The sequence below is a fragment of the Capsicum annuum genome, chromosome 1, assembly GCF_002878395.1.
Source record: "Capsicum annuum cultivar UCD-10X-F1 chromosome 1, UCD10Xv1.1, whole genome shotgun sequence".
In the NCBI taxonomy this organism is placed as follows: Eukaryota; Viridiplantae; Streptophyta; class Magnoliopsida; order Solanales; family Solanaceae; genus Capsicum; species Capsicum annuum.
In genome coordinates, this window is record NC_061111.1 from 180,297,238 (window position 1) to 180,325,207 (window position 27,970).

Below are 27,970 nucleotides of genomic sequence, written 5' to 3' on the forward strand. Positions count from 1 at the left end.
TCTAAACTCAGTCTATCAGTGTTTTTCAGCTTAATCAGTCTCATTCGAGGATGAATGTTCTCAAGGAAGAGATATTGTAATACCTCGAATTTCCCTAGCTTAATTTAACTCTCAGTACAAGAGTAATCATATATAATTTTTAAAATACTCATATTTTTTAATTTAGAGCTTACCATTGCGTAGGAAATTCAGTCAGCTTTCCAACGATATAAAATTCACTCAAATTCGATACCCGGGCGAAGAGTTATAGTATATTTTGTAAAATAGTGTGCCAACTGGCACTTCACCGCATCGCGGAGACTAGCCAAATGGAATTCATCAGTTTCCAGTAGAGCTCTGCAATAATAGTGCATCGCGCCAATGTTTCAGTTCACAATTATCATTTTTCGATGTGGCAACACAATTTTACTGTGTCACACCACTAGCCATTTTCCCAATTGTTAAATTCCAGTGAGACTCCGCGATGGTGCCGTGTCGCGCCAAGGGTCAATTTCATGTGCGTCCATTTTTACATAGTGTCAGCCACATTCTAGTGGCTCACCGCGATGCCACCGCGTCACGATGAGGTTAAAATTGGGCATCTAGTGACAATTTTTAAATCTTTTCCAAGGGTAATTGGGTATTTTTTTCATGACCCAAATCAGCCTTTAACACGTAATTTACCCCTAATTAACCCAGCTATATCATTTTTTTCTCACTTTCTCTCAAGATTAAAGCATTCTCTCTCAACTAGCAAACCCTAGTTTTTAAGAAAACAATAACAAAGCTCAAGAATTTCTCTAAGAACCTTCAATAACTCTTCTTCCCAGTATGTTAGGTGTTCATCTATGGGTTTCTTTCACCCATAGAGTCTAAGAATCCATTTTTAAAATTAAAAGATTATTGATTCATGATTTACATGCTTGAAATTAGATTGTATTCATGTTCATGATATTAATTGAGATTAAATCCATGATTAATGATAGATTTCATGAAATTGAAGTAGCATGTATGTTGAATTATGCAATTCCCATGTTATAATCCTTGAATTAGCAAGTTTGGGTGTTGTGGTTATGATGTTTATATGTTGTCCATGATTATATACATTAAGTTGTGATCCCCATGTGAATTAAATGGTGAAATCATGACATGCTAGCATATGTACAAGTTTATGCTCTACAAGTGTTTGATAAAATGTCTCTATGAATGAATTATGAACAAGTGGACATTGTTATGCTTTTCAAGATCATGCTATGCTTTACTTTTCGTGCTATTGAGTCCTGGGGGTATCTAATACCTGACAATCTAGCTATTTACCTAGAGCTACAATAGTTATAGAATAGTCTCAGTCATGTCCTGAAATAGTAAGTACTCAGGCAGTTACAGAACTCACTAAAACTCAATATTAGTCTAGATCAGCTCAGTATAGTAATCAGTGTCATTCGGTTGGGAGTAGGATTCAGCACCGAGTGAATCGAAGGATAGGGGCTAACCTGCCAGTAGAGGGTGTGGTCCTTAGAAGCAGTCCTTGCATTCCAAAACTATGTAGCCAGCATAGGTTGAGACATCAACCTTCCAATTGAGGGTTGATGAGGTGTTTTAACCTGCCAGTTGAGGGTACCAATGTAATACCCCAAACTTTCTTTAAATTAAATCTAGTCTCAAAAAGAGTTAGTGATGAATTCCTAAATGATTAATGTTTAAATCAGATAGAATTTCCCCAATTTTGACTTTTTATCATGTGGGAAATTGAATTAGATTTCCAACGATACCAATTTCGTCCAAATCCGATATCGGAGAAAAAAGTTATGGACATTTTATAGAGAACTGTCGGAATTGCCCAGAAGCGACGGTCAGGCCGATGGACCGTTGAGCTAGAGATGGACCATCGCAACTAAGGCAGTGAACCCGACTTCTGGTCAAGTGCGATGGCCAGGATCGACGGACCATCGAGCTAGCGACATACCATCACCCAAACCATCGCAGATGAGGCAGGAAGTTCAGGTTCTGGCCAAGTGCGATGGTCAAGACCGATGGACCGTCGAGCCAGCGACGGACTGTCGCCCAAACCATCGCCACTTCTGATCAGCAATTTTAAGCCATTTTTAAAAGGGTATTTGGGTCTTTTTCCACCCATTTTAACCTCTAATTATACCAGACCAGAGCTCATAACTTCATTATTTATCTATAACACCAAATTAGGGTTTCTCACAAAGATCAATCCCCAAGAACAAGAAACCCTAGGTGTTTAATTCCAAGCCAAGAATTCAAGCTTTCCTCCATCAATCTTCAAGAAATCATCCACCCAGGTATGTCAAGTGTTGATTCATGGGTTCCTTTCACCCATGAAGCTTAAAGTACCCTATTTGAAAAATAAACTTTGGATTCCATGGTATGAATTGAATTATATCCATGTCTATGTTGTTGTTTGATTTTCAAGATGAAGTCTTTAATAAGTTTCATGAAAATATGTTAGGATGTGGTTGAAATTCTTGCATTGGAAGTGTAAAATGTTGCCATGAAGTATTATTTCAATATTCATGCCTAAGCCTTAAGATATGCATGCAAGGTGTTTGATAAAATGCTGAAGAGAATAGGAATTATGTCTTATGACTCATTTGTGACCAAAATTGATGAATCCATATTTCTCCTTTATGTTTGATATGACTCCCACGTTATTGTTATACTTTATAATGGATTGACGTAACGCTTATGATATTAGGCTTATGAAATTATGATATGTTTACATGCATTCCTATTCATGTATAAGCTTATAGCATGCTTATACTTCGTGAAAATCCCCAATGATTATACTATGAATTGTTGACTATAGTCATGTGTCAAGAAGTGTCATGTCTTGTCAATTTCATGCTATCGAGTCCTGAGGGTGCTTGTACCCGACAATTTAACTATGTGCCTTGAGCCAGTGTCATGTTTTCCAAATTCTCTCAGTCAAGCCATGATTCATAGAACTCAGTCAGTCATGTGACTCAGGAAAACTTAGTAAACTCAGTAATCTTACAAATCTCAGAAATTCAGTAATCTCAGCAGTATTTCGTCAGTCGATGGAACTCAATGAACGTAGTCCAGTTTAGTTCAGTTAATCATGTTTAGTGTCTATTCAGATGGGAGTAGGATACAGCACCGAGTGATCCCAAGTATGGGAACTCACCTGTTATTAGAGGGTGTGATTCTTAGAAGCAATCCTTGCGCTGCAGAACTACGTAGCCAGTGTAGGTTGAGACATCAAACCTGCTAGTTGAGGGTAGATGAGGTGGCTTAACCTGTTATAAGAGGGTCCCACCATTATTCTTAGAGTACCTATTAGATGAGGGATCACTCACAGCTTGTCCTTACCAGTAGGGTGGTATTGACACCCTTCCAATTGGGGTTACAAATTGGACCCCAACTCAGCTATAATAGCTTATTAAGGGCATGTCGGTTAAATAACTACTTCCCACAGTTATAGTCTCAATCTTAGTCTCAATAATAGAACTCAGATAGTTCTAAAGAATTCAGGAATGTCCGATACAGTCACCCAGCTTAGTACGGAACTCAACTAGTTCCATCAGAGACATAGTCATTCAGATAATTGTATATTAGTTATACAAAAACTTATGTTATCAGTATTCAAATTCAATAATGTCATGATCTCAGTTAAGTTCACGTATTCATGCATGTATTCTTACGTTCATGTTATTCAGTCAGTTAGTATTGTTTATGAATATAAACCCCTTGCATTCAGCCTACCTCACTTGCATACCAGTACATTCAAACGTATTAACATATTTGCGCTATGGTGTTTTATATCATAGGTTCAGAAGTACGAGCTCCAGAGCATCCTTAGTAGATTAGACGTTCAGCAGCCAGACTAGCAGTGAGTCCTTATCATTCGAGGATAGCATAATTATTTTATTACTTTGTTATTTCGGTAGTTCGAAGTTAGTTGGGGACATGTCCCATCAACTCTACAGTTTTCAGACAGTTTAGAGGCCTCTAGACTATAGCATGTTCAGACAGTTATTTTAGTTTTATTTTGGTATTGATATACCGTATTTTAAGATGTTATATTTTATCAGATATTTGAACCTTATGGTCTTTCAACATTTTTCCGCACTTATACAGTATATTATGTAGTGTCCAGTTACAGATATCAGATATGGGTTAGCTTGTGGTCCTTCGGGGTCGTGAGCATCGTGTAGCATTCCGAGTACCAGATTTGGGGCGTTACAACCACCGTTCTCATTTGAGTACTTTCCAGATGAGGGTAACTCTTCAGTTTTCTTTACCCGTAGCATCGTACTGACACCCTTCCAGCTGGGGTTACAGGTTGGACCCCAAATCTATTCAGAAAAGGGGCATATCGATTAGATGATTACTTCCTGCAATTTTAGTTTCAGTCTCAGTATAAAACTTAGTACAGTTCTACAAAATCAGGACTGTCAAACACAGTCAATCTGTATCAGTAACTCAATTATCAGTAATCTCAAATATCAGTTATTCAGTTATCAGAACTCAGTATTCAGCTTCAGTAAAATCTCAAATATAGTATACATGCATATGCAAAGTATTGCATACTCAGTATTTACAGTAGTTTCAGATTTCTATGTACTCATAATCAGTTATTTTATATCATTCAGTTAGTTACTATTCATGCACATGAACCCTTGCATTTAGCCTTACCTCATCTAGCATGCCAGTACATTCCACGTATTGACGCATACTCTTTTTTTGTACTATGATGTCTCGTATCATAGGTTCGGACGCTTAGGTTCCTGACTGCGCATAGACAGATTCAGATTTAGCCAACAGTGTCAGATTTAGTAGTGAGTCCTCATCTATCGAGGATATATTTTATTTTCGTATTTCAGTAGTCGAAGTTAGTTGAGGGATTGTCCCATCAACTCTGCTTTCAGACAGTTCAGTTAGAGGCTTTACAGACTAGACTATCAGACAGTACTCAGTTTTGCGAATTATTATTACAGTTGATATTCTTTACCAGTATTCAGATTTTGAACCATATGACAATTCAGCTTATTTTCTGCATTATTTTCAGTATTATTATTCAGTGCTCACAACAGATATCAGTCATGGGTTAGTTTGTGGTCCTTCGGGGTCGTAAGCACCGTGTAGCGTCCGGAATGCAGACTTAGAGCGTTACAAAACTATCATAAAATAATACACTAACAAAAATATTTAAAAAATATAGTTAAACCTAAATTTTACCTAAAAAAATTCTTCAACGCCGACCGACATTCATCGACTACCTGTAAATTAAAATAAAATAATATGATAAAAACAAGTGTTATTCTCTATTAAGAAGATTGATCTATTTGTTGTAACTTGATTATGAAATTTCTATTGAAATTAGTTGAAGGTAGAAGGAGCATCCATTAATATGGGTGACTATAAATTTGTGTACTTTTACATCACATCGTGTGTATGTCGATTGAAATTCCTTGAACGGCCCTTTGTTCCTACATTTGTGAGGGTAAATATAAATTATTAGTATTTATGTATAAATACTAAAAATATTAAAGAAATTTTATACCTAAACAAATTATACTACTATCACACATTCCTATTAAAATAAAGAAAGAAAATTAATTTACCTTAATTAAAAAATAGTACACGTAATTTATAATTTTTTCAAAAATACAAATTATTAGTATTTACTTCTACGATTGTGCCAAATATAAGGTACTATAATTAGGACTCTTTAATAATGGTGATTTTTTATTTTTCCAAAAATATATATTATTAATATTTATGTATAATTGTAATTTAAAAAAATAGTAAAAAGACGATTTTGTCTAAAGGAGAGTGTTTTAATGAAGGGTAAAAAGTTCAAATCACTTTTTTAAGGGTCTTCACACTTTTAATATATATATATATATATATATATATATTACTCTCTAATAAGAGGGAATCCGTGGTAGAAGTAGGCAGGTCTTCAACATGTTTGCTTCTTCTGACTGCTTCTCTTGCGTGCTTCATCAGTTGTTTTCTCCGTAATTTTATTGTGTCATCTCTAATTAATTATTAAAAAATTATTACAAAGTCATTTAAATATTAAAACATTTATAATAATTAATGTTAAATTTACTTGACGTTTTATATGAGACCCATTTAATTTTTTTCGCAAATATTTTTGTATAGTAATTTTGTTATATCACTTCTAATTAGATATGTTTGCTTCGCTGTTTCAACCGTGATTTTACTATTTCACTCCTAATTAGTTATTATGACCATTTAAGCATTGTATCAATTAATAATATTTGATAAAAAAAAAGGTAAAATAGATATAAAATGATAAGTTAATCAAAAAAATTCCACAACTATGTTTTATTGTAATTTATTTATATCACTTCTAATTAGTTGCCGTGAGTCATTAAGACACGTAACTTTACTATATCACTCATAATTAATTATTATGTTTATCTAAGCATTATGACACTTAAATTGGAATAGAAGAAAAAATATTACACATCACAATAATTTAAAAACTCAAATTATTTTAAAAAATGTAATTGACTATCAGTACCACAAAAATTTGGATAATGAGAGCAATATATATTATTTAAAAATTACATAAGAAGTAATATAAATTATAATAGCTAATAGTTTAAAATATTTAAAAAATAAATTATTATATATATTTTTTTTTAAATACTATAAATCAAATAATTAAAATAACTTTTTAAAAAATATTTGTTGGGCACGTGCCTATTAGTAACTAGTATATGATGTAAAGCTAACTTCTTCATCCAATAATTAATTTTTTATCCTATCAAACACAAATAAAAACTAATCCAAATTTCAATCACATAGTGCACATCCAATATAGGGTATACATATTAAGATGTTGGTTAAAATCAATGTAATTTGATTCTCAAGAAATAAAACGTGACAAATAAACATGAGATATTTACTTAGTATGAACTTTGTTCATCTAATAAATAATTTTTTCTGCGAATTTTAATTAATATTTTAAGATGTATTTAAAAAAAATCATATTTGTATTTGGAAAATTACAATTTATAATATTTTTAATATAGTTTTTGAATATCTAATTTTAATTTTTGAAAATATTGAATTAAACTAGAGCGAAGTGTCAAAAATATACCTAAATTATCTCCCTTTTTTGAGTTTCATACCTAGACTATCACTTATTAGTTTGACAAACACATCTCAACTAATATGTGATGGTGTGTGTAATACATTCTCTATAATTAAAAAATAACTAGTCTAGTGTACGTGCGTTGCATGTGTATCAAATATTCATTAATAAAAATAATGATAAATAGGGTTTGGGAAAGGTATAGTGTACACCTTACCACTACCTTAGAGATGGAAAATCTATTTTTGATAGGTCCTCTGCTCAAACAAAAAATATGCCAAAGCAGTATAGAGAAAGAAATAATAGAAATAAAGACAATCATGAAAAATACCATAAACAATCTGTCAAATCATCCTAAATAGCGGTTGTAATAGGATACAATGATAATCAAAGGGTAAAAGCTACAACTACTAACCAAACTCAAAGGACGAGAAACTATGAGAGAAATACGACTCATAGTATAACTAATAATAGTAAAGAAAAATAAGCGAGACAATGCTCAATCATCTAACTGACCTCTTACCATAATTTGTGCGATACATAACTTCCTATTTAAGCCCATGTCCTCGGTAAGTTGAAGTTGTGTCTTGTCCTATCTATTTACCTCTCACCAATACTTCTCTAACCTACCTATACCCCTTTTAAAACTATGCATATATGGCCAGCTTTCCACACTTTTGCATAGGGGCATCTATGCATCTCCTTTGCACATTTCCAAATCATCTCACCCTCATTTTCCACATCTTGTCCTTTATCGGGGTCACTCTATCTTATCTGAATATTTTTATTTCTAATGTTATCTCTCCTAGTATATCCACACATTTATAGCAATATTATCATCTTTGTAACTTTTATTTTTTGAATGTTAAAGTTCTTACTGGCCAACTCTCTACTCCATACAACATAGCCAATTTAACCACCGCTCTGCAGAACTTGCCTTTAAGTTTTGAAGGCACCTTATTATCACATAGTGAGATATATGTTGGTGTTAGTGTTATTAGAGTTATTAGAATTTACCTATAAGGTGTTAGTGTTATTAGAGTTATTAGAATTTACCTATAAATTATTAAATTAATTATGCGAAGACCATTAAAAAATAGAGAAGCTTTTAGAAAAATTAAAGAATCATTAATTAGTAATTATTCAGAATATATAAGTCTAAATAAAACAAAAGAAAACCCACAAAGATTAGCCTACTTAATTACATCAATATCTAGTATTGAATCAAAATTAATAATCCATCTAAAATCTAGAAGAATGAAACACATACTACCTAATTATGATAAAATTAGATTTAGATATCCGCCAAGATATTATAAATATAATTTAAAATGAATAAAGAACAACAATACAAAGAACTAAAACAAATTATTTCTGAAAAACGTAAAGAATTAAAAATAAGAATAAAAAGACTACATTATAATATATTTGTCGGAGTTAGCAAAAACTCAATAGATACACAAAAAGATGAAATATCAAAATTAGAATCACAAATAGATAGTTTAGAATATATATGTCAACATGAACTATTCACAATAAAATGAACAAAGAAGAATTTATAATAGATGAAAAAATATATGAAAACTACGAAGGATCCAAAATAAAAATAGTATTTTCTAATCTAGGACGAAGATATAAGAAAATAGGTGAACATTTATATCTAATGTTAGAAAAAGAAGAGTTAAAACTAGAAAATAAATTGACAGCAATGGTAAGAATAGAAAAAGAAAATGAAGAGATAGATAGGAAAAAGGAAATAGAAAAAATAAAACAACAAACTACCGAAGAAATACGAAAAATAGAAGAAACTAAAAATAGTAGGATTGCTGAATTAGAAAAAGAATTACAAATGTTAAAAGAGCTGTATGAACAAAGGCAAAAAGAAAAAGAAGAAAAAGATAGAGAACAAAAATTACTAAACGAGATAAATCAATTTAAGGAAAAATTAGAAATAAATAATATAGATATTGAAGAGACAGAGACAGATAATTATGATTCTGAAGATAGTGAAACATATACAGAAATATTAACAAATACAAAAAATTTAGAAATTAATGAAAAACAAAAAGAAATTAATAAGGAAAACTTAGAAAATACCCACACAGAAATAAATACTCTTGATAAAAAAGAAAATGAAAATATAATACCTAAAACAACAGAAATAAGAAAACCTATATATTATAAGAATAAGTTTAAAAAATATAATGAATATGACAAATGGATACCAAAACAAATAGTGAATAAAAATTATAACTTTTTAGACCTAGACTGTGTAATAGATACAGAAAAAATAATACAATTATGGATAGGATATATGACAAAACAATTATTAGATAATAATATAAATATAACAGATGCACCGGAATATATAGAAAAAACGCTAATAGGATCAGTAAAACTATGGTTTTCAAATTTAACCGAAAATAGCAAAAAAGTATTAAGAACTAATAAACCTATAGAAGGAACATCATCAACAACAACTAAACTAACCCCTATAGAATTATTAAAAAAATATGAAACAGCTATAAAAGATGAATTTGGTAGTACGACAACAATAGAAGAAGAACGAGATGAAGAAAAAGATACAAATAGGAATTTAATGTTAAAACTAGCAATATGTAATATGTGTTATAGAGATGAATATACTTGCACATTTAAAGAATATTATTACAAAGGAGCATATAGTATAGAAGAAAGTAAAGAAATAAGAAAATTATATTTTAATAAATTACCCGAGCCATTTAGTTTGAAAATAATAAAAAGTTGGGAAGAAGCAAAAATAGTAGATACGTTAGGAGCAAGAATAAAATTTTTACAACAATGGTATAGAAACTTATGTGAAAAATATAGAGAAGAATTAAAAATGGAAAAAACGTTAATAAGAAATTTAGCATGTTGCAAAAATAAAATAGCACCGCAATTTGGATGTGAAAAAAGATATTATAAGAAAAGAAAAAGACATAAGAAATATAAGAAATATAAAAAATCAAAATATAAATATAAGAAACCGAGAAAAAGATATTATGTAAAAAATTATAAACATAAAAGACCATATAGAAAGAAGAAATCTATAAAAGAATGTACTTGTTATAATTGTGGAAAGTTAGGACATTTAGCTAGGGATTGTAAATTACCTAAAAATCCAAAAAATAAACAAATATCAGAAATAAAAATAGATAATACAGAATATATACAGATAGATTATATAGATTATGAATTAGAAAGTGAGGATAGTATATATGAAATTTCAGAAAACGAAACAGATAATGAAATAGATAGTGAAATAGATGAATCAAATGACTGAAAAAGATATAAAAATAATAACAAAGGAAGAATATTTAAATGATGAAGGAACGGAACAAAAAATAATATTTGACAGTAATATATTTGATGAAATAAAAGGAAAAGAATTAGATTTAAGTGTAGAGAAAATATTTAAAATACCAACAATAAAAAATATTTTTACTAGGAAAAAGGATGAATATTATGTAGTATGCCAAAAAGAACATGTAATAGACTGCAGATATGCAAAAGGCAAAGCTAGTATACCACTAGTAACAAAAAGAATAATTAATAAAGAAATAAATGATATAAAAAGTAAAGGAGATCCAATAAAATATGTACACCTTGGAGGTACAGAGATATTAATAAAAGCATGTTTTAGAGAAGGAATAGATACACCAATAGAATTATATTTAGCAGATAATAGAATTATAAAACCCATAGAAAAAAGCATAATAACTGCCGTAAAAGGAAATCTAAAATATCAAAAATTTAATTTATAATAAGTGCAAATTATTCAGTAGCGGTAACAGATAGAAATATAGATAAATCACTCGTATTATATTGGAAAATATCAGGAATAGAATTGACCCCAGGAAGTAAAATATTTACAGCAAGATGCAAAAATCTATATGTATTAACAACAAAACATAAAATAACAAGAAAAAATAAGATTAACAAAATACAAATAGAAAGCTCATTCGAACAAATTGTAAAAACAATAGATTATAATGATTATAGCTATAGAGACATAGATACAGAAGAAACTTTAGAAATAGTAAATGATAGAATAAGTACAACGAAAAGAATAGCTAATGAAAAACCAGAATCATCAAGCTCATAAAAAAGAACAAGTTATGAAACAAATTCAATAAGTAATTTAAACCAATATTACATAACAGGAAAAATAAATGAAAAAGAATATCTAATACTTTTGAATACAGGACAAGAAGAAAATTATATAGCAAAATATCTAGTAAAAAATGAAGAAATAAAGACTGATAATGATATGTGCCCAGATCTACCAAGAAGTTTAATAAATAATAAAAATATAGCAGAAAAAGAAATAATAATAGGAGTTAGAAAAATAAAAATAGAATTCGAAGTAAAGGAAGAAATGCAAAAAGCAGATATAATATTAGGAATAAAATGGTTAGAACAAGTAAAACCATACAATATAGAACATACACAATTAACCTTAACATATAACAAAGAAAAGTTATTCTTAAAAAGAGCCTTAACATGAAATGAAGATATATGTATTAATGAAGATAGTAGTAGAAGGATATTACAGTAGATATTATACGCCTATGATAGACACAGGAGCAGAAGCTAATTTATGTAGATATAATTGCTTACCAGAAAGTAAATGGGATAAATTAAAAACACCAATAATAGTTAAAGGATTTAATAATGAAGGAAGTTTAATTACTTATAAAGCTAGGATTGTAAAAATACAAGTATGGGATAAGATATTAACAATAGAAGAAATTTATAATTATGAATTAACATCAAAAGACATACTTTTAGGAATGCCATTCTTAGATAAATTATACCCACATATAATAACCAAAACAGACTGGTGGTTTACAACACCATGTAAACAGAAAGTAAGAGCAAAAAGAGTTAATAATAAAATAAGAAAGAAAACTGATTGGATAAAAGGAAGTGAAAAAATTACACAAAAGTTAGAAAATATAAAAAACACTGAAGATACAATAGAACTAGTAGTATTTTCGATAAATAAAACAGAAATAACTATATTTTCAATAAATAAAATAGAAATAATTCAGAAAAAATTAGAATAATTATATAGTGAAGATCCATTAAAAGGATGGGAAAAACATAAAACTACTATAAAAATTGAATTAATAGATAAAAATAGCATAATAACCCAAAAACCATTAACATATAATTTTGACGATTTAAAAGAATTTAAAATGCATATAGATGAATTATTAGAAAAACAATATATACAAAAAAGTAATAGTAAACATAATAGTCCAGCATTTATAGTAAATAAACATAGTGAACAAAAAAGAGGAAAAAGTAGGATGGTTATTGATTATAGAAATTTAAATGCAAAAACTATAACATATAATTATCCAATACCAAATAAGATATTAAAAATAAGACAAATACAAGGATATAATTATTTTAGCAAATTCGATTGTAAATCAGGATTTTACCACCTAAAGCTAGAAGAAGAATCTAAAGAATTAACCGCATTTACGGTACCACAAGGATTTTATGAATGGAACGTATTACCATTTGGATATAAAAATGCACCAGGTAGATATCAACATTTTATGGATAATTATTTTAAACAATTATCTAATTGTATAGTATACATAGATGATATATTATTATATACAAAAACCAAAGAAGAACATTTAAAATTATTAGAACAGTTTACAGATATAATAGAAAAATCGGGAATAAGTCTAAGCGAAAAGAAAGCTGAAATTATGAAAAATCAGATAGAATTTTTAGGAATACAAATAGATAAAAGTGGAGTAAAAATGCAACAACATATAGTACAAAAAATAATAAATTCGAAAGAAGAATTAGATACAAAAAAGAAATTACAATCATTTTTAGGACTAGTAAACCAAGTAAGAGAATATATTCCAAAATTAGCAGAAACCTTAAAACCACTACAGAAAAAATTAAAAAAGGATGTAGAATATAACTATGATGAAAAAGATAAAAAAACAAGTTCAAAAAATAAAATTACTTTGTAGAGAATTACCAAAATTACAATTTCCAGATGAAAATAGAAAATTTATATATATAGTAGAAGCAGATGCTAGTGAATATAGTTACGGAGGAGTACTTAAATATCGATATGAAGCAGAAAAAATAGAACACCATTGTAGATACTACTCAGGTACGTTCAACGAGACAGAAATAAAATGGGAAATAAATAAGAAAGAATTATGTTCATTATATAAATGTTTATTAGCATTTGAGCCATATATTGTATATAACAAATTTATTGTACGAACAGATAATACACAGGTACGCTGGTGGTTAACAAAGAAAATACAAAATTCAGTTACAACAAAAGAGATTCGGAGACTAGTTTTAAATATATTAAATTTCACATTTGCAATTGAAGTGATCAGTACTAACAAAAATGTTATTGCAGATTACATATCAAGACAAAGCTACACAGACTGAAATAATAGAAGAAGATACTCTAGAAAAAATACTTAACACCCTAACTACGCTTTCAATGAAAGTGGACAGTATGGGTAATGAGATAGAAAAGCTAAAGACTAATGAAGATAAACTGAAGTCTATAGCTACAAATCAGCTAACTCAGCAGTGTGCAGAGCTATGTCGATCGGAAGACATTAAAGTTCCAGAGCTAGAAGGAGACGTTGGGACACTCCATAAAACCCATAACATTTATCAATCTACTTCTGCAGGTACAAGCAAAGAAGTTAATCGACCAAGATACCAGAATATAAATATGAATAAAATATTTGAAAAACCATTTACACCAAAAACACAAAAAGACCACTTATTTATACCCCCACAAGTTAGCACATACCGAGATAGCCTAAACCAAGATAAAAAAGTTTACAACTACACCGTCCAGAAATACATAGAAAATATATACAGAGTACAAACCTTTCTAAACCATAACCCCAGAGCTACAAACATCAAAGAACCAAATACCAACTATATAACCCAAAAATTACAAGGATATAACAAACTAATTGCACTACCCAAAACTAACCCAAGCCTAGTTAAAGCCTGTTTTGACTATGGACTATTAAACACCATATATACTCAAGACGGAGAAGAATTAACAGCTATGGAAGAATTATACAAGATATTCACCACCTACAAGAGGATAACAAAAGGAAATTTATTTTATATAAAGTGTTATACCGCACCGGCAGAGATACTATATGACGAAATAAAACCAGTTATACAAGTTGTAAAGATAGGACTAACTAGAGATATGATCATCCCAGAGGATATTACACAGCAACCGGAGATTCCCAGAATTGAGATACCAGACTTCTATGCAAACAAACGACTTATTGGACTAGCTACGATTATTCAAGAACTAGAAAATAATTATACTAATGGAAACCCAATATGGAGCTATTATTCGAGAGATCATCAAATGATTTACTCTAATTCAAAAGAGCTACGACAAGCAGATATGGAAGATGTAAGACAATGGATAATGACGCTACTCAACCCAGAAAAATAATCTACCGCAAGAGCAATAAAAAAAGAATTTATTTCAGACGGACTGCTGACAAGATATTGTAAAATAATTGGACACAAATATCCAGATCACCAATGTTCAAGGTGTAATGGAGAAGATAATATTATTCCAGAAGTACATCTAGAATAAAAGAAGACAAGATGCCAACTGAAAAGATAAGATAAGAAGCAATAATGGAGATATAGCAGATACGACAAAATCAACGAAGATAAGATACTGTTGAATTATTGTACAAAGTCTGAATTATTGTACAAAGTCTTAACTATTGATTGAATTATTGTACAAATAGACTTTTACGTAAAGATGTAAACTTGTAGGAAATTAAAGGCTAGTAGGCTAGTTAGTAGCCTAGCCCCTTTTGTTGACTTTTTAGTTTTTAGATTTACAATTTTAAAAAACGTGTGTAAAGTTTGATTGTAAAGTTACTTTTCGTTCTATAAATAAAGAAAGCAGAAGACATTGCAAAGGCAAGCCTTCATGCGTTGAAGCAAATACTCTCTCCATTCCATAACAAATACTTTACTCAGTTAATTAAATAGACATATTTCAATGGAAAAAGCTATGGAGGAACAAAACTCAGAAATATCAAAACTACCCGAACAGGTATATTTATTTATGATTATGAATAGCTAAATTCATAATTCCCAACAATCATGATATGATAAAATAAATTCATATTAGTTACGTTATAGTAGAATTATTCGAAGAATAATATGTTAAGAAGTTTATTAACAAAAAGAAAACGGAGAAAAATCTCTAAGGACTATGCCATCCTAAAGGTGAAACCAATGAGGTAAGAAGCCGTGGCGGGGAGTAACCAGAGTAGAGGTGCTGTTTAAGGGAAAAAGTATCCGGATTACCATGTTAATAGTGACGGAAGAACATATTATTTAAGAATAATCTAGTATATAGTAAGCTAAGATGACCATATTTTGTTATGTACATGATTGAAGGGAATATTTTGAAAAAAACAATTTTATGAAAATGAATGATTATTTATCTGATGTTATGGTAGATAAATTTAAAATACTTATTTTTTATGCACTTAGAGATATAAAAGTAGCAGATATAAGAAAAATCATATTAGAAAAAGCTTTTGGTAAATATTACATGACTAGAGTAAATTATATACCATATCTACCTAACTACTCTTATAAATACTTACGATGATAAGTTACATAGAATTTTTAGAAAAAGATATAAAAAACATATAGTTACTAGAAAAACAGATAAAAATAAATATAGACAAATACATGGAAAATAAAGATATAAAATACATAGAATTTCTTAATAAAAATATGCAAAAACTACTAAGGCTAAAACAAACAACTACAAAATATTATAATAAAACCAATTTTAAAAGATAGATCACCTAGACTATCTTAAAGTTTTAATCTTATATATACTTAAAAATATAGAAATAATAGATATTAAGAAAATAATATTAGAAAAAGTAATAGACTATGAAATTGAAACTACAAATTGGCTAGAACAGTTATACGAAGAAATTTACCAGAAGGATATTATTCAGATTAAAGAGATGTTAGAATACATTAGAAAAACTAGAGAAAATCAAAAAAATCTAAATAATGAAATTAATTATAGAAACCGAATTAGAAAAATAATGGAAAACCTAAAAGAAAAATTAATATGGATAGAAAAAACCTTAGAAAATTTAGATAAAAGTACATGTGATAGTTTATATAATTTAAAACACTCACTACGAGAAGAACAACACAAGATAATAAATAACATTCAAAATCTAGAATTAGATATACATTACAGTACAGATAGGATAAATTATTATACAGAAATTTGTAACTCTGTAATTACTACAGGATAAAATAATTAATGAATATATCTTACAAAAAAAGTAAATCATTAAAAAATATTGAAACAAAATTTAAGAAAAATCCACGCACAAATAAAAATAGATTCACTGGAAACCTAAAAAATCTATTAGATCTATTAAATCCGCACACCCCTACAAACATCTTGGCAAAAATTAAGCAAAGGATAACTTCAAATTCAAATAAATAATCTCAAATCGCGTGCTTACCATTTAAACTCCTTATTTTTATTTATTCGGTTTTGTAAATTTTCATTTTTATTGTAAAGAAACGCCAAATTATTTTTTGAGAATTTGTCAATATACCCATTTCTCTAAACTCTCTCTATCTTCCTCACTTTCTCGCTATTCAGCCCCCTTTCAAGAACCCTAAAACAAATTCATATAATTTTCAAGATATTTTTTGTTCTTTTTGGAAAGAGTTTCAATTTACTATTTAATGTTGAGTTGGAGTTATTAATGCACGACAGAGAGTCAGAGATGAGAGGAAGACATAGTTCTAATTCTGTGGAGAATCAATTATTTTACATAGTGATATTTTAACTTTTAACTTTTAACTAACACTAATAATTTATTTAATTTTCTCATACTAATAACTTTCTCATACTAATAAAGAATAGTTTAAATATGAAACTCACATTTCCATTAATTTGAATATGAAACTCAAAACAAGAAGATAATTTAGATGTGTTTTTCATACTTCATTCATTAAACTATCTAATTTAACTCTAAAAATTAATTAAATTTACTCTAAAAATTAGTCAGATTTACTCTAAAGTAAAAAAGGATATATCTCATTTTAGAGTTTAAAATTTATGTATTTCTCATATTATCAGAATATATAAATTTTAAAAGCTTAGTCACTGTATACTAATTGTGCAAAATAAAGTCTACTAAAAAATTGTAAGATGCGGTCATTTCAATCGAGTTGAAGTTAACCAATCACATAGGAACACGTGTCCCTCCCTAAATCTATTTCCCGCTTAAATACCCCTCCCATATTCGCAAAACTCAGAAATCAAAAACAGAATTTCAGCCATGAGGGCTCTGAAATGGTCTCTCTTCATTGTTGCCATCACTTTTGCATCACTCTCCGCCTGCCTCCATCTCCGCGGCCATTAACCACCAGCATCCGCCGGAAATAGAATCGATAATCAATGTATCAATGTACAACTCAGGCTACGCCAGTATTTCCAGTATTACTTTGATTCTGTACGACAACTTCCTCCATTATATTCAACTCAACGTCACTGGATTCACAATTTTTTCTCCTATTGACTCCGCTTTCATCTCTAATGTCGCCGGTAAGAAAGAAACTCTGTCAGATGATACAATTTCCATTCATTATTCCCCTTTTTATATCTCGCTCACTTCACTCCTTTTTACAACCGAAATACCGACGATTTCTCTTCATTATAACCTCATCACTACTAGCAATTTCCTTGATTCTGATTTCTCAATTTGCAACATTAAAATCTCTTCTCCGCCGATCTACGACGACGGCTATGTCATTGTTTACTCAATTAAACAAGTTTTCAAGATCAATTTCGCTGTAAAAACAGAGGACAAGGACATCATTCATGAAGAATTTTGAGCTAATTTTTATTCCGGGTTACTGATAAGTGGTACTAATTCTCTTGTAACATTTGACTCTGATAAAATTGTTGAACCTGAGATTCCTTTTTGTTTCTTAAATGTGATGATGCTTAGCATTGTGAATATGGATTTCAGGATTTGTATGCTTCTGTCTCTGTGAATTCTTCTGATTTTGATATTGAACTGTTTGAGAAGGTGCTATTTTGATGAATTGAATTGATGAAGGTGCTTTGATTAGTGAATCATTATTTATTAAGAACTCGTTTTGTATAATTTATGTGATACAATTAACATTTTGATAAAAATTTAAAGCTGCTAAGTGCGAATTCGCTGTTCTAGAAATTTTAGAAGTGTTATTTCGATGAATCGACGAAAGTGTATTGATCGGTGAATTTTGATTTCTCTGTTCTTATAACCAATTCTACAGGGAAATCATCATGTATTAAGTAATCATCATGTATTAAGTACTCTTTTCATTTTAATTTATGTGGTACAATCGAAATTTTGAGAAAAAGTTTAAAGCTCTGAATTTGTGATTTTAGAAGTTTGAATCTCCAAATTTGAATGCTAGCCACATAAATTATTACAGGGGAATAATATTTGCTTGCTCAAAAATGTACTCCCTCTGTTCTAAATACTTGTCATTCTTGTTAAAGATAATATTTCATAATACTTGTTATTTTAGAAAATCAAGTTATAATTAGATATTTGTTTTCACTTTTTATCCTTAGTTATAAATATGGAGAGATATTAATATGGTGCAAGAAAGTAGTATTAAACATAGATGAGTAATAAATAAAGTTAATTTAGTCAAATTATCATAAGGGATCGTTTGGTTGGAAATTGTTATCCCGGGATAACTTATCTCACCATGTATATGGGATAAGTTATCCCATCACTAAGGGTAAAATGGTGGGATAAGTTATCCCGGGTTGGATTAATCCCTCCAACCAAATAAGGGATTAAGGGGTCGTTTGGTTTGAGGTGTTGAAGCAAATAATCTCAGGATAAAATAATAATTTCGGAATAAAATTTTTTATTGTATATTTGGTTGGCAATATTCGAGATAACTTATCTCGGGACTAATAAATAGTCCCGAGGTAAGTTATCCACTCAATTGGTGGGATAACAATCCCACCATAATTTATCCTTGGTATAAATGTATGAAAGGACAAAAATACCCTCAAACTCTATTATTTTCATTTCTCTCTCTCTCTCACACACATATATATATATATATATATTCATAAATAATAAATTATGTTTAATTAACGTATAATATATTCATAAATAAATTATATATATATATATATAATAATAATTAATGTAAATTGGTAAACTGTATAATAATTATGTTTTGAATGTATAATATGTATTATGAACAGTATGATATATTATGAACATAAATATATATTATGAATAACGTATAATATATTCAGAAATATATATAAATTATATATTCATAAATTATGTTTAATTAACGTATAATATATTCATTAATTATGAATATAATATATTAGGTAATATATAACGTAATAACGTAATATATAACGTAATATATAATGTATAATATTATGAATATATATATATATATATATATATATGTTAATTATGTTTAATTATATATAATTTAATTATATATAACATAATATATAACGTAATATATTCTCACACACACATAAATTATGTTTAATTAACGTATAATATATTCATAAATAAATAAATTTTGAGCAGTTTACCGTTCAAAATGGTTGTAAAATATATAAATTTTATTTATTTATACATTTTAATTTCTCTAACAAATAATAAAAATTTTTAAGAATGAATATTTAAAGCTTAAAAAGAAATATATATATATATATATATATATAAAGTTAAATAAGATGGAGGGTATTTTGGTAATCAATCAATTTATTCCTAGAAATTATACCATGCATATTACTTTGAATACAACAAACCAAAAACTCAATAAAAAATAATCCTAGCTTAACTAATCCCATTATAACTTATCGCATTATAATTTATCCCAGCATAACTAATTTCGATATAACTTGTTTTCAAACCAAACGATCTCTAAGTGATCTTTTATTTTATCTCGAAATAACTTATCCCTTGGACTTTTTATACCTTAAACCAAATGACCCCTATGTTTTGTAAAGAGGAATTCAAACAAAAACTGTGACAAGTATTTAAAAATGGAAGAATACTTCATAGTTTATTCCAATTGGCTTTCTGTATATTGTAGTTCGTCTTGAAAATATGATTTATACGTAAAATTGAAAGTTTCATTTCTTCATCCAATAATTAACTTCTAATATGTCCTATCAAAATATAAATAAAAACTAACCCAGATTTCAACTACATTTCAGATGCAAATTGATTTGGTTATACCAAAAGGTGAGTTCAATTAGTGCATTGAATCGGCCTTAAGTAATGATGTAGATATAAAAAATGCTGATATGTAAATGAATGTGCTCAGAAATTAATTGAAGGGATGAACACAATACTCAAGTATTAACACTTGAATCTTTGTTTAAATGCAAAATGGCTAGATGATACTGTAATATATCCGTTTTGTAAGTTAGACACTTCTACTTGCATGTGTCTTTAGACACTTCTATTTGCCTGTTTGTCATCTGAACCTCTAAACCCATTAAAAAGCAATATTTAAACTATTATTTACTTATCTGACATTAACTTGATGATTTGGCAAAATACGTGTAAAACATGCGCGTTTCAGCAACCTTTAAAATATTTTTTTAAAAAAAATTATAAAACATTTTTCAATTAAAGGTAATATAAATAAATAAGTAATATAATATTTCATTTTTCTTTTTCTCCACCCACCGTAAACCACTCTCCCCCCTCAATCTCCATTTCCTCCATTTTCACCACCAGTCCACCACCGTCAAGCCTCCTTTTTCCTCCATATTCACCATCACCATATCCCTACCTCTTCATTTTCCACCATCATCATATCCCTATTCTAATTTCTGCCCATCCAAACAACATTGTTATGGAGAACTCTTTGTTACCTACATGTAGATCTACTGAAGAACTTTGAAATACTCCAGATAATAAACAATTTATGTTTCATCATTGAGAAGATTCGGACCTCTTTTAGAATCTGGCGTGATTGCTCCCTTTGGATCTAAGAAATTGCTAACTATGCATATGAAGAAAGTTGTAAGTTAGTGTATATATAAATACTTGTTGACATGATTTGAATGGGATGTGGCAGGTTTTCGGAATATCTAAAGTATCAAGAATATTTGTGTATTCTCTTTTGGGTTGAATAGATATAAGCCTTCTGTTGGTAGAGTTAAAACTCCAAGGAAGCAGGCATAAATTATCAGGATTTTCATTTGTGCTTACTGAAGAAAAGGGGAAACATGTGATTTCTTGAGGAAAGATTTGAGTGAATTCATCAAACTTGAGATTTGGATCCCCTGAATCTGATTATGATTTTGATTGTGAAGAGAGGCAATGGAGATTGCAAGTTTGTGGTGGTTATGGTTATGGTTACTCAAAGGGGAAAATGATGTCCTTCTTGGATTTGCCATCGCTTACTCTTTCCTTATCTTCTATTCGTAGCTCTACGAAAATTGGTGTTTTCGTAGATTTTGGTTGGTGTTTTCGTAGGTTTTGGTCGGAATTTAGAGAACAAGGTAAAGGTCGATTTGGTTTGGTTTTCGTGGGTGTTCCGGCTATGTGGCAGCGATGGTGACGTGTCTTTGTTCGTCTTCTTTTTCTTCATCATCATATATCCCTTGTCTTTGTTGTGGTTGATATTGTTGTTGTTGTTCATTGTCAAAAAAAAAAATTATTATTCCTAAAGAGGGTCTTTGCTGGTTGATGTTATTGTTCATTGTCAAAAAAAAAAAATTATATATCCCTGAAGAGGATCTTTCCTGTGGTTGATATTGTTGTTGTTCATTGTAAAAAAAAAATAAATTATTGTTATTCCTTGAAGAGGGTTGATAATTATTGTTGTTGTTCATTGTCAAAAAAAAATATTTATATATCCCTAAAGAGGGACTTTGTTGTGGTTGATATTGTTGTTGTTTTACTTTTTAATTTTATTTTACTTCACTTTCTCAATTTAAATTTTTTATTTTGTTTAGGGTTAACTTTGTAACTTTTATAAATTGTTAAAGATATTTAAATAAAAATTAAAAATTTATTATGTTTGTGTATGTGAATTTATAGTTAAAACTTTAAATTAATTGGAGAGAAATTTCAATTATTTAGAATAAATTTGATGTTTAATTAAATTTATTGTGTTTGTGTATTAGAATTTATAATTAAAAATTTAAATTTACAATTGAAATTTAAATTAATTTAAATGAAAAATTCATTGTATTTGTGTATTAGAATTTCTACAATTTATAAAAAGAATTTATTTAATTAAATTTATTTTAATATTTAATTTCTTGTGTAGAATTTTAAAAACAACATAAAATTTAATGTAATATTTAAAAATGACTAGGTGTTTGATGTGGCAACTGGCAGATGTGGAAGCTAACATGACAGTTGACGTGATGAGAGTGTGTTATACTCACCAAAAAAGTATTTAAAATATCACTTTTTAGTGAGTTTTGAAGTCCAGATGACAAATATGTAAATAGAAGTGTCCAACTTACAAAACCAACAAACATGTAAGTAGAAGTGTCCAACTTACAAAACAATGTCAAAATCATTTTGCCTTGTTTAAATTATCCAAATCAAGCTAAAAGGCCAAGAGGGACCTAGGGAACTTAAACAATGTCAAACCATTAGTATTTGAATAATTATATATGTATAGAAATATTCTTAACAGTGTGTGACCGTTTTTTTTTTTTTTTGGAAAAAATCACATGAGTTAGGTCTAAAGTGCACAATAGCAAATCAGATTAACTGTTAAAAGCGGCTTTCACCTTACTTAACTCAATAGAACTCGTACTAGAAATCTTATCCTTGAAGATGTACAAGTTATGATTCAAAGTAAAAGAGATAAAGGGATGATATATAGTCTTACTATAGCTTATATTGTTGTAGGCCTATTACAGAAATATACAAGTTGCTGGGCCTTTGAAATGTACCATAAACACTTAAAATGTCCAGAACTGCTAGACCAGCCCTGTAGTTACTGGCCTCTTTTAAGCTCAATATGCCTTAGGTAACTCGGCATATGAGTATTTAAATGACGAATTGTTTGAACCAATGAAAAATGGGAAACTTTCACTTATATAAAAAAACGGGTTATTCTAAAAAAAAAATAGACCCAAATTAGAGTGACTTTCAAATTTTAGCACCAATAAAATGGTTTTGTTAAAATAGCCTTTACTTATTAAGTCATATTTTTTGGACTAAAATACCCTCCTCCAAAATATTCGTTGTTCAATCTCTTTCTTCGTCTTTTTATTCCAAATTCCAGAATCAACCCATGCGATGGCTCTCTAAAGCCCGAGGCTAAGTTGTCCAAACCGTTAAATCTCTTTCTTCCAAATTTCAGAATCGACTTTCAAACATTCACAGAATCAACTTTTGCCGTAAGGGTTCTTCAGGTATGAAATTCATCATCAAAAGTCATTGTGGTGATTTTAACTTATTGATGCATTGTGGTAATTTTAGCTCGTTATATAATTAACATATTGATTTGATTTTTGGGGAGGTAAACGTAAGCTGAACTTGGGATATGCTATTGTTGTAGTAACATATTTACCATTGAGGAATTTCATCGAACAGGTTGTGTGGAGTTTGTTATTGCAATTATAATTGTGTTTGAGTAGTTGTAGGGGTTGGTCTTGGAGGGAAAGGCCGTTAATATGGGAGTTGACGTTGATCGCAACATATTTTAGGAAGGCCAAACGTATAAGATCAAGGTGGTACAAGAAATTAGTTCCAAGTATTTCAAACTAGTGGTGTAATTAGCATTAGAAGATGATGAGGAATTGCGTCGAACAGGTTGTGGGGACTTTGTTATTGTGATTATAATTGTGTTTGAGTAGTTGCGAAGGTTTGATCTTGGAGGGAAAGGTTGTGTTTTTCATGTCGGATGAATCCAACCTATATTTTAGAGATTAAAGAAGCACTAACTTGTTGATTCTAAGAGAGAGCACCTTAGCTATTAGCTTGTATAACATAGAGCAACAGGCAATGGGTTTAAACTCTCTAATGGTAGTAGATTTGACACTAGAAGAGAACTAAAACCACCAAAATATCTGAATAATAAATGCATTTATAAAAGACGAGTGGAGCCAGGATCGTATATCACAAGGGCCTTCGTGAAAGAATTACGCTATATATATACAGGAAAAAGTATATTTTTATGTATATATAGTAGATACTGAATCCCTTGATTTCTTTCGTGTGTTCATCTATTTATATTTGGAACTCCCTTAGTGAAAGTCCCAACTTCTTCACTGATGACAAATCACATTCAAGTGCTGGATAAGTGAAAATGGCAATACTTTTAGCTTTGAAAACTGATTGTGATGGAACTTACCTTAAAACCTAAGATTGTAGAGTTTCTATCAGTTCATAAAGTTAATATCATATACTTTAGATAATGACTATAGATGAGCAGTTTCTAAGGCTGCAATCATTGAAAATGACAAATCAAATAGCTGACCTTTTAAACCTCTAAAGTCTAATGTGTTCAATTTTCTTGTTCAAGATGTGGTGTGAATGGTGTAGACATCAATAATTATTTTTCTAGTTTCCAATATGTGTATCTTGTGAGGGCCCTCTAATTAGTACAGATGAGTTTTGCAATTAGTTGTTAGATTACTCCACACCACAATTTAAAGACACCAGAAAATGTCTGGCACTTTGTTAGATTGAATCCAATAAACAGCACACACAGAGAGTATAGTTAACTTTATTTCAACATTTTTATCCATTCAAGATTGTGTTTTTATGCTATTTTTGGTCCTAAATTATGGTCATATGTACAAGCGAAAAATCAGGCTGACTTTTGCTCTCCAAAGAGTTAAGGTTTCACTGTTTGAATTTAGATAGCTTTAAGACTCCATACATCCAGCATTGTATTCTTGAGATGTAAGTTGCGCGTGCATGAAACCTTAGGCTAAATTTTTTCTAAAAAATGTAAGTATCCATTTTTTGATCATTGACTATATCTTCTATTGCAGGCCAATATCTGATGTTTCAAGTAATTTTACTATAGAAGTCGGATCAGCCAGTTTTGCTCTTCACAAGGTACAAAAATGAAGTGTACAATCTTTCTTCCTCTCGTGTAATTTAATCTACCGCTTTTCATCATCATTGCAATGCTCAAGTCTATGGAAAAACAAAAGTTGTGCAAAGAAATGGCTAGTCAAAGTACCTTGAAAAAGATTGATGTTTTAGCCAGATGCAAAAACAGAACTACAAAACTTAAGTTATGTGCTTCGTGTTAAAATTAAGAAAAATGAAAGAAGAATATCTTGGATACATTTCTAATGTTATTGCTAATTTGTCATTATTGTAGTTCCCTCTGGTTTCGCGAAGTGAAAGAATTAGAAAGCTGCTGCTAAAGGCGAATGATACAAAGGTTTCAAGAATCAATCTTATTGGTCTTCCTGGCGGATCTAATGCATTTGAACTTGCTGCAAAGTTCTGCTATAGAGTGAACGTTGAGATTACCATATCAAACGTGACGTTACTCAGATGTGCAGCCAGGTTCATGAAAATGACAGAAGATATCTCTGAGAAAAACCTGGAAATTCGTACTGAGGTATTCCTTAAGGATGCGGTATTTCCAAACATATCCAACTCGATATCTGTTCTTCATCGCTGTGAAACATTTCTACCGTTATCTGAAGAAGTCAATCTTGTTAGCCAGTTAATAAATGCAATTACAAACAATGCCTGTAAAGAGCAGCTAACATCTGATTTGTCAAAGCTAGAATATAGTTTTTCACCCAAAGCTGTTCAGTGCGTTGATTCTGAGACACCATCATACTAGTGGGAAAAATCACTCGCGATGCTAAATCTGAATTTCTTTCAGAGAGATCTGTCGGCAGTAAAAACAAAAGGTCTTAAACAAGACATTATTAGTAGAATTTCGATAAATTATGTTCAAAATTCTCTTCAGGGCTTATTCATCAAGGACACTCAGTTGGTTAAAGGAAGTTTCTTGAATTTGGATTTGCAGAAAAGACAAAGGATCATCGTCGAAACAATAACTAGCTTATTTCCAACACAATCTAGGAAAAGTGCAGTGCCAATACCTTTTCTTTCAAGTTTGTTAAAATCTGCAATAGCAACATTATATCGACTTCCTGCAGGTCTGATCTAAAGAGGCGCATTGGTCTGTATCTAGATCAGACAATTCTTGAAGATATTCTCATACCTGCAAATCTACATGGAAACAATCACAACCCTCTCTATGACATAGATTCTATCTTGAGGATCTTTTTCTTTTTCTTAAAATTGAAAACTTTTTCCCAAAAGACAACATTTTATTTTTTAATTGCACTGATTAGATTATTAACATATATGCAACTCTTGTCTCATGGGCAAGACTTTAGAAAATTATTGAAATTGAAAACTTTTTTCCAAGAGGCAACAGTTTATTCTTTAATTTCACTAATTAGATTATTAACATATATGTAACTCTTGCCTCATGGGCAAGACGTAGTTAAAAAAATTATTAAAATTAGAAGCTTTTGCCCAAGAGGCGAAAGTTTATTCTTTAATTGCACTGATTAGATTATTAACATATATGCAACTCTTGCCTCATGGGCAAGACTTAATTTAGAAAATTATTGAAATTGAAAACTTTTGCCCAAGAGGCAACAATTTATTCATTAATTACACTGATCAGATTATTAACATATATGCAACTCTTGCCTCATGGGCAAGAGTTAGTTTAGAAAATTGTTGAAATTGAAAACTTTTGCCCAAGAGGCAACAATTTATTCTTTAATTACAATGATCAGATTATTAACATATATGCAACTCTTGCCTCATGGGCAAGAGTTAGTTTAGAAAATTGTTGAAATTGAAAATTTTTACCCAAGAGGAAACAATTTATTCTTTAATTGCACTGATTAGATTATTAACATATATGCAATTATTATCTCATGGGAAAGACTTAGTTTAGAAAATTGTTGAAATTGAAAAATTTTGTTCAAGAAGCAAAAATTTATTCTTTAACATATATGCAACTCTTGTCTCATGGGCAAGAGTTAGTTTAGAAAATTGTTGAAATTGAAAACTTTTGTCCAAGAGGCAAAATTTATTCTTTAATTGCACTGATTAAATTATCAGCATATATGCAACTCTTGCCTTATGGGCAAGACTTTAGAAAATTGTTAAAATTAAAAACTTTTGCCCAAGAGGCAACAATTTATTATTTAGTTGCACTGATTAGATTATTAACATATATGCAACTCTTGCCTCATAGGCAAGACTTAGTTTAGAAAATTGTTGAAATTGAAAACCTTTGCCCAAGAGGCAAAATTTTATTCTTTAATTGCATTGATTAGATTATTAATATATATGCAACTCTTGCCTCATGGGCAAGACTTGGTTTAGAAAATTATTGTACAAATGCTATACTGTTTAAATTAAAAACTTTTGCCCAAGAGGCAAAAGTTTATTCTTTAATTGCACTGATTAGATTATTAACATATATACAACTCTTGTCTCATGGGCAAGACTTAGTTTAAAAAATTATTGTACTGTGATTATAAACATCAAAAATAAATTGTTACTAATATTCTTTTGCTTAATACAGATTTCAATATGCATTTTTTGCTTATGGCGGTTCAATCAATGAGTTACATATTTAGCCCAAATAATATTGGACGAGCTAAAATAGAGACCTAGTTAATAAATACGTTGGTCCAATATGCGAATTTGTTACCTCTCTCGTACTAGTATTATTAACATTGACACTCCTTAT

At 29.7% G+C, this 27,970-nt stretch overlaps 1 pseudogene; it reads left to right on the top strand.

Moving 5' to 3' along the window:
• The first annotated feature begins 17,647 nt into the window (after positions 1-17,647).
• LOC124898650 lies at positions 17,648-27,844 on the top strand (annotated as a pseudogene).
• Positions 27,845-27,970: the final 126 nt, after the last annotated feature.